Source organism: Echinops telfairi, unplaced genomic scaffold (genome assembly GCF_000313985.2).
Source record: "Echinops telfairi isolate 266 unplaced genomic scaffold, ASM31398v2 ScPeMD7_19;HRSCAF=73, whole genome shotgun sequence".
Taxonomy (NCBI): Eukaryota; Metazoa; Chordata; class Mammalia; order Afrosoricida; family Tenrecidae; genus Echinops; species Echinops telfairi.
In genome coordinates this window covers 8,930,462-8,940,072 of record NW_022103916.1, presented here as the reverse complement: position 1 = coordinate 8,940,072, position 9,611 = coordinate 8,930,462, and positions in this window count along the sequence as shown.

Genomic DNA, 9,611 nt, shown 5'->3' with positions numbered 1-9,611 from the left:
TTCAAGCTTTTAAGACCCCAGAAGCTATATCTTTTGATAGCTGGGCACCATCAGCTTTCTTCACCACATTTGCTTATTCACCCGCTTTGTCTTCAGTGGTTGTGTCGGGAAGGTGAGCTTCATAGAATGCCAATTTAATAGAAGAAAGTATTCTTAATGACTTTTCCCCTAAAATCAGATTTCCAAGTTCTTTGTAGACTTTGACTTAGAAATTTTTCTTTCTTTCCTGCCTTTCACAGTAGCTTTTCATTCAGTGATCATGGACCATGGGACTGGGTGGGTCCCCCAGTGGTAGACTTATTTCAAGGCCCATTTGCTAATTAGAGTTGCAGCTCATCTTACCAGTGAATGGATGTGTGTAGTTGTAGCCCATGGTGCTATAGCCTGAGCTGACCCTTGTGACAAAGAAAGTAAGTAATTGCAACTTCCAACACTTGTTTTTAGTCATCTTGTAATCTCACAGTATCCAACTCACTCATCTCATGGGTCTTTCAAATTCTACATCTTTTAATAAACCCAAGCCAGGTGAGTTTGGGGAACATAACATCATAATGGATCTAAGTCATCTGCAGTAACTATGAAGAAAGACTACATGCCACTTTTGATTTAGACAATAAGATCTGCTCAGATTTCTACCTGGAAACAAGAAGGATTGTAGATAATATCAAACACAGGACTTGACTGGGTTGTGAAATGAGTCTGATAAAGTGTCTAATGACCTTTTTTCTGCTTCTTTGAGCAGAATATGAGAAGATTTTTCCATTAACTTGAGAAACAAGCTGCTTAGATAAATATCAGAATCTGATGAGGACATCACAAAGAAAAAGGAGAGAAAAAGAGAAGAAACGTAATACCAACACAGAAGATGAACAAAAGTAGTAAGTGGATAAAGAAAAAAAAATATGATACTTTTTAACAGGAGGCATAAACAACAGAAGCTGGGTTTTCCAAAGCTAGCTTCTAAAGCTTTCAGTGCTGGTAAAGAAAAGGAAAGGCAATGTGTGGGGCTTTACATGGCACTATCTAAAAGAACTGGGACTATAAATACCATATGACTCAGCAACACCTATGCTTGGCATATATCCTAAAGAAATAAGAAACAGAATAGGAACAGACATATGATCTCCCATGTTCATTGTAGCACTGTTCAGAATAGCAAGAAGCTGGAAACAGCTCAAATGCCCATCAGTAGAAGAATGGATAAAGAAACTCTGGTACATACACACAATGGAATACTTTGCATTCCTAAAAACCAGCGATAAACCATGAAACACCTCATGACATTGAGGAACATGGAAACCATAATGCTGTTTGAAGTTTGTCAATCACAAAAGGACAAATATTGTATGTGTCCACTACTATAAAGATACTCACCAAGAAGAAGGCAGGCATCTGCTCTTGGGTCATGCAATCTTCTAATCTGTTCTCCCAAGCAAGAAGGTAGAGGGCCAGCCTAGTGCCCATGACCATATATCACTCCCTTTATATGTACATGTTAAAAACCAGTTCAATAAAGGAGACCTCACCTCAGCTAAGGTCAGTTCTTCAAGATGCGGGGAGAAGGAAAAGAGTGAACAGCTGTTAGCATACAACACTGCCCCTAAGGTCACTCCAAATCACCAGACACACCTACACTAGTGATAAGTGAAATGTACAAGTACAAGATGCAGGATGGTGGGCATGTATATCTCAGAGAAAGCAATTACATCATTATGTTAGTGAGTAAGATGGTTGCAGCAACCTCCCAACAGAAAAAAAAAAAGCTTGTGATAGGTAGGTTTATTGTGCCAATCTGGCCAGTAGGAACATGTGGGATTAATAAGGTTACAGTTTGATTGGAGGACAAAGAGATAAATGGCTCTGCAAGATCCGCCCCTCTCTTGCTCTCTAGTGATCGCACCAGTATGCGGCTGCTTTAGCTAGTTCTCTGCCTCAACTTGTAAGCTATACTACCTGTGGGACAGGCAACCAGTGGATTGTGTCACTAGAGCTTGAGGTTCCTTCAAGACCTGCTTCACCATGCTGCTGGTGTATACATTGCTTGCGCTTGAGGCTGGTGGATCCTATCACTGCTCATTGCTTGAGTTTGATATCCCATCCAGGCCTGCTTTGCTGAGGTCCAGAACTGCTGACAGTTGATGACGTACCCTGCTGTATGCTGCCTGTGGCCGGACTGCCTACATTGTTCTAGGGAAAACTCAGCTGTCTGCTTCCTTGACCTTGGACCTAGCAGCTCTGTGAGTTGAAGGACTTCCAGTATATTAACTGTTCCACAGAAGCGAGTTAAACTGAGCCCTCTGTACTGCTATGGTGGATTAATTAGCTGGTGTGTGTGTGTGTGTGTGTGTGTGTGTGTGTGTGTGTGTGTAAAATCATAAGTGTCTTGGTTTTGTTTCTCTAGAGAACCCTGTCTAACACAGAGAGGGTCAGTGGTGATGCAGTAGTAGAATTCTCACTTTCCAAGTAGATAACAGAGTTTTGATATTCTGTCAATGCCCTCACATACATCCACTACCCATTCCTTAGGGAAGGCTTATATGTTGCTATAATGTTGAATAGATTTCGATGGAATTTCTACACTAAGATGGATTTTGAAGAAAGCTCTGGTGATCTACTTCCAGAAAACAGATGATAAACATATTTTGGATCATAATAGTTTTTAAATATATACCTATTGTGGGAATGATACAGGATTGAGATTCATTTTGTACCATGGTAGATGAGGTCAACATGAGTCAGGTGATATCTAGATGACAGCTAACAAGGCATGAGAATATCAATATAAAGCTAAATTCTGAGTCTGGAGTAATGAATCTATGCATCAGGTAAGCCATCACCCCACTCCTGGTAACAGAATGTGTTAGTTTGGGTAGACTAGAGAAACAAATTCATAGACATTCACATGTGTATAAGAAAGAGCTTTCTATACAAGAAGTAGAGAGGATATATATTTTTAAAAATCAGGAAGAAGATGCAGAAAAAGGGGAAAGACGCTAATAAAATATCTATGGACTGATGAAATGCAGGAGGTGGTCTGTCAGGTGGTGAAGATGAAACTAGTGGGCCATTATCTGGAATGAAACAAGACTCAATCTGGGAAGGTCTGTGGGAAAGTTTTTCTGGATGCTGAAGTCAAAGCCCTCGAGTTCAAAAACTGGATACGGAACAGCTATCTGGTTAAGGAAAACAGACCACACTACCCAGGGGCTTTATGCATCTATATTTATAAAGAAGAGGGATGGAAAACAAAAACAAAAAAGATTCTTTTCAAAAAATTAACAAAATTGCCAAATCTTAAGCTAGAGTAATGGTGAAAAAAATGAGAAGACTCAAATTACAAAAAAAAAAAAAGAAAGTGGGACATTACTATGGACCCAAAGATTATAAATGAGAACCATAAACCATTGTACACTAACAAATAGATTAGCTGGAGAAATTCTTAGAAGAGCACAAACTATAAGACTGACTCTAGAAGAATGAGAAAATCTGATTAGATCTTTCACAACCGATTGAACCTATAATAAAAAAACTTATCAAAAAGAAAAGCCCAGGGTCCAAATAGCTTCATATTCAACATATGAAGTATTCTATTCAACATATAAAGTATTCATACTAATCCTTCCAGAAAACATATAAAGTATTCATACTAATCCTTCCAGAAAATTGAAAAGGAGAGAATAATTCCCAGCTTATTATATAAGTCTAGTATTATCCTGAAGCCAAAATCAGACAAAGAGATCACATACACACAAATAACTTACAGACCAATATCCTTTGAGAATATAGTTGCAAAAATCCTCAACAAAATATTAGCAAACCAAATGCAGAAACATATAAGGAGTATACAGCATGATCAAGTGGAAATTATCCCATAAATGCAAGACTGGCTCAATATATGAAAATCCATCGATCAATGTAATAGAAAAGTTTCATATTAAAATTCCACATTAGCAGAAAAGTTGCAAAAAAACATAGGATCATCTCAATATATCCAGAAAAAGAATTTGACAGAATCCAACACTCTTTCATGAGAAAAACATTCAACAAACTAGTGATAGAAGAGGATGTCCTTAGCCTGACAAAGTACATCTATGAAAAATCCACAGCTAACAGCTTATTTAATGGTGAAAGACTAAGTGCTCTTTTCCTAAGGTCAGAAACAAGACAAAAATGTCCACTCTTTCTACTGAGGTTTAACATTGATCTGGAGGTCTTAGCCAGGGCAATTGATCAAGAAAGAGAAATAAATTTATCCACATTGGAAAGAAAGAATTTAAATTATCTTTTTTTTCACGTAACGTAATCTTCTATATAGAAAACACTAAGAAATCCAGATACACACAAACTGTTAAAACTGATAAGTTCAGCAACGATGCAAGATACAAAATCCATACATAACTCTTCTATACACTAAGCCCCCTGCCATTGAATTGAATAGCAGTCCTTAGGACAAAGTACATATGCCCCCATAAGTTTTCCAAAGCTGTAAATCTTTATAGAAATTGTCACATCAGTCTTCCATGAAGCAGCTGGTGGATTAGAATTGCAGATATTTTGTTTAATAGCTAAATGCTTTACTCACTGCACAACCAAAGCTCCTTTTGATACTAGCAACAGACGATGCAAATAAAAAAAATTTAAGTTTCTATTTACAATAACTCTAAAAAGTGTATGGAACCCTGGTGGTGTAGGGTTATGCATTGGGTTGTGATCCATATGATCAGCAGTTCAAAACCAGTACCAACTCCACAGGAGAAAGATTGATTTTTCTACTCCTAAGCAGCTACACCCTTGGAAACTCAGACTATGAGTCAATATTGACTCGATGACAATGAGATTTTGAGTCTAAAAAGATTAAGATACTTAGAAATTAATTTAATAAAACCAATGAAAGAATGAATTAGTGGAATTCAAAAAATATTGCTACTAAAGTACCCATTCACACAAAACTCCAAAAACCAAACTCACTGTCACAGAGTTAATGCCAACTCATAGTGGCCCTATGGGACAGGGTAGAACTGATCCATTTGAGTTTCCAAGACTAATTCTTCAGCATAGTAGAAAGACTCATTTTTCTCCCATGGCAGCCTGTGATTTTAAACTACTGACCTCGCAATTAGCAGACCAATACATAACCACTATGCTGCTAGGGGTCCTGTTCACAGAGGCATGGATTTATCCCAAATAAAATGTGTTTACACATATCTTTGCAATATATGGCTGCAGACAAGTTCCTTCAGTAATATACTTAGTCTTGCTAGGGTACTTGCCAAAAAGAGGTCTAATCAAAACAGTAGCTTCCAAGGGAATATGTTTAACCCGTTAAATTCAAGGCAGAGAGGTCAGCTCAAGTCAAATGCCTTATTGAAGTCAACAAAACACAAGTAAATATCTTTCTGGTATTCTCTGCTTTCAGTGAAGATCCCTCTGGCATCAGCAATGATATTGCTTATTCCATGCCATCCTCTAAATCTAGCCTGAGTTGCTGATAGCTTCTTGTTAATGCAATGCTGCAACTGGTGCATATTCCTCATGCAATCAATTTAAAGGAATCTACTTTGGGGGTGTGGACATTGTGGGAAAGATTGCTTTCTTTTTTACTGGATGTAGATCTTGCATCTGGCTCACTGACTTCTAGTTCTTTCAATGGCCTTCCATATTGCTTGCAAATCCTGGAAGTTATAAGTGGCGTTTCAACTGATCTGCCAACCTTAGATTCATTCAAATATACAGCCACAAGCCTTGTCTGCTGATCTTGGATCCATTCACCTCTGCAGCCACCAGTCTTCGGTCTTCCTTCTGATTTGGGCTTCATCAGCTTCCAGTCTACTTGAGTCAGAAGAAGCCCCCAGACTAGCATCTGCTTCACCTGTCTGGACTTGGACTTACTCATTGATTTTGTCTCTAGAGAACTTATTGTAAAACAATCTCATAAGATGGATGAATGTGGAGGACATTATGCTGAATGAAATTAGTTAATCACAACAGGACTAATATTGTATGAGAGAAGTATTATTAAAAATCAATATAGGGTTTTCACACTAAAGGAAACATTTTTTATGATGAGTAGGAGTGAAAATGGAAGGGAGGAAGAGGAAGTCATGGGTTAGAAGATAAACAAAAGTTGGGTGATGAAGAATGCCGTACACAATAAAAGGAAAGTTATGGAAAACATGAAGGAGCCAGGGAAGACGATGGGAAATTTGCATAAGTTAAAGGCATCAGAAGCGAATAGCATTTTATACACAAATCTTCAACAGTGGTGATTCATGGGGAACTGTTCAGATAGACAGGCAGGTTGATTTAAAAAGAAAAAAATTAATTGCAACAATGGGAGAAATTATAACACATAATAGATATTTGGTGGAAACAAGTAATTCTTAGATTTTTACATATGCAACTATAATTGTAGTTATGGAAAGAAAGTTAACAACATAAAGCAAAAAAAGAAAATCCCTTATCTTTAAATACACACATGAAATCTTTCCCAGATAAAATAGTACATCTTGGATTTACTGCAAAATAAACTAGGAACTAGGTAAAAGGGAGTCAGGACATTGGTAAACAAGGTTGATCCTGTTGAATCATAGAATCTGGGTGCTGAGAGCATGGAGAATCATTAAACTATGTTTCCTACTTTTGTATATATTTAAACATTTCAAAATGAAAATAAAATGGTGATCCATATGGAAAAAAATATAAATCACTACCTTACTACCTTATATCATGTCATAGACTAAATTCTAATAAAAGCCCCAAGAATCCAGGCTCCTAATATAAGACTATACACATCTTCTCACAGTTAAGCACTAATCTAGGTAGTGCTGTGAAGGACATTTGAAAATATAATTAAGACCCTAAAGCAGCTGACCTTAAAATAAGATTACCCTAAGTGGTGAGCAAATTATCAAGAGAAGTTAGATCATATGAAGAAAAATAAAGCATCGGGATTGGCTGAAGGCTTATTAATAACTTGTGATACGCAGATGACATTGCCTTGTTTGTTGAAAGTGAGGAGGACTTGCAGCACTCGCTGACGACGATCTAAGATTGCAGCCCTCAATATGGATTACAACTTAGTATAAAGAAGACCAAGTCCCTCACAGTTGGAACATCATGATAAATGGAGTAAAGATGGAAGCTGTTAAGAATTTAATCTTGCTTGACTCCACAACCAATGCTCACAGAAACAGAAGTCAAGAGATCAAATGATGCGTTGCATTGACTCAATCTGCGGCTCAAGGCCTCTTGAGAGTGTTGAAAAGCAAAGATGTCCCTTTGAGGACTAAGATGCACATGACCCAAACCATATGGTACTTTCAATTGCCTCATATGCATGTGAAAGTTGAACATTGAATAAGGAATACCCAAGAAAATTTGATGTCTTTGAACTATGATGTTGGTGAAAAATGTTGAAAGTACCATATAGTGACAAAAAAAAACTCAAACAGATCTGTCTCGGAAGATGTATATCCAGATGCTTCATAGAAGCAAGGATGGTGAGACATCATCTCACATACTTTGGACATGTTACCGAGGGAGACCAGTCCCTGGAGAATGACATTATGCTTCACAAAGTGGAGAGGCAGCAAAAAAGAGGATGAATTGACACAGTGGGCTCAAACTTCTGTCATTGATAAAATGGGCTCAAACATAAGAGCAAGTTGGAGGATGGCACAGGACCTGGTGGTGTTTCACTTTGTCATAAGTCACTATATGTCGGAACTGACTTGACTGCACCTACCAATAACAATGACAGCATCCTACCTAGGTGGTCCTAGTCTAGTCAGATGAACCCTTAAATAGGGCTGAGCTTGTTCTGGAGAAGAGATGTGAAGTCAGCAGTAGATAGTCACAGCAAGTGAGGGAGTTGACATTAAGGAGATTTGTTATTACTGTGAATTTGCAGGCTGTCATGCTAGTGGTCGCAAGCTAATCGGAAGTAAGAAAGCCGGCCCCTCAGTCTATATGCAAGGAACTCAACTCTGCCATAGTCATGCTAAATTGGAAAAGCATTCTGTGTTTCAGATGAACATTCAGACAGTCAACAGCTTCAATTCAGCTTTGTCAGATTCATGGCAGAGAAGCCGGCTACTTCATGCCAGACTTCTGACCTATAGAACAGTGAGCTCATATATTTTGTTGTTTAAAGATACTCAATTTGTGGTAATTTGTTACATAGTAATAGAAAACTATGACAGTAATACATTCTAGTTGGTTTTCATATATGTGTGTGTGTGTGTGTGTGTGTGTGTGTGTGTGTGTGTGAAAATAGCTTTGCAGAATTTAGACAAGTATTGTCATGACTGGAGAGTGAGGAATAATTCCTTAAATAAAATACAAAAGACATAAATTAGAAAGGAAAATAATAGATTTCTGGTTGTTGTTAGCTGCCATCTAATCAGATATGACCCACCGTGACCTGATGCACAATAGAATGAAACACTGCCCAGTCCTGAACCATTCTCACAATTGTGCCTATGCCTTTGCCCATTGTTTCAGCCACAACATCAATCCATCTCCTTGAGGGCCTTCTTTTTCACTGCCCATCTGCTTTATCCAGCATGATGTCCTTCTCCAGGGACTGGTCTCTCCTGACAATATGCCTATAGTATGTAAAACATACGCCTTCCAAGACAGATCGGTTTGTCCTGTTAGCAGTCCATAGTACTTCCAAGATTCCTTTCCAGCACAATGATTCTAATGCATCAATTATTCTTCAGTCTTTCTTATTCAGTGTTCAACTTTCATATTCATCAAGTTAATGAAAAGATCATGACTTGTGCCATGTGCACCTTAGTCCTCAAAGTAACATCCGTGCTTTTCTACCCCTGAAGAGGTCTTGTGCATCAGATTTACCACGTCTTTTGATCTCTTGACTGCTGCTTACATGAGAATGCTTGTGGGTCCAAGCAAGACAAAATCATTGACAACATGAACGCTTTCTCCATTTGTAATGATGTTATCTATTGGTCCAATTGCAGGGGCCAAACCCAATCCAGGGATACATATGGCAGCCAACTAAGTAAGAGGGGGAAATAAAGAGGGGGGAATAAAGCTATGGGTAGTTGGGGAGCAGGGCACCAATCCACGCAAGGGGAGGGTATTGTTTATATCTCAACAGGAGGGGGAGAGAGACCAGGCTTCAACCCGATGTGCCAAGACGTACTGGCCTGTACCAGGGAATCAATAGAGAGGTCTGTGGGGGCGACCCCAATCTCAAACTATGTTGAAAACTGCCCCCGCTTCAGAAGAATGTACTTCAGAGGACAGCATTGAGTCTACAGCTTGGGGAGAGGGGCGCATCTGATTAGAGCACACGGGAGAAATGCAAAGGGATAGAGAGGAAGAAGAGGACATCATGGCCCTAATGGCCCATCAAACCCGAGGATGACGTTCCTGCTCAGAGCAGACAATGCATGGGAGGATCATAGGGCTGGCCCCACCAAGGGACATGGCGTCGTCTCTCACTGAACCATGGTGCTGCGAGGGACAGCAAAGGAGACAGTGTGAGAAGAGTGCACAGTCTGGCCCCATCACGCTGAGGAGAGGCACTGAGGGCATGCAGCAGAGCAACAGGGGGAGCAGACTGATAAAAACCCGGGGGAATA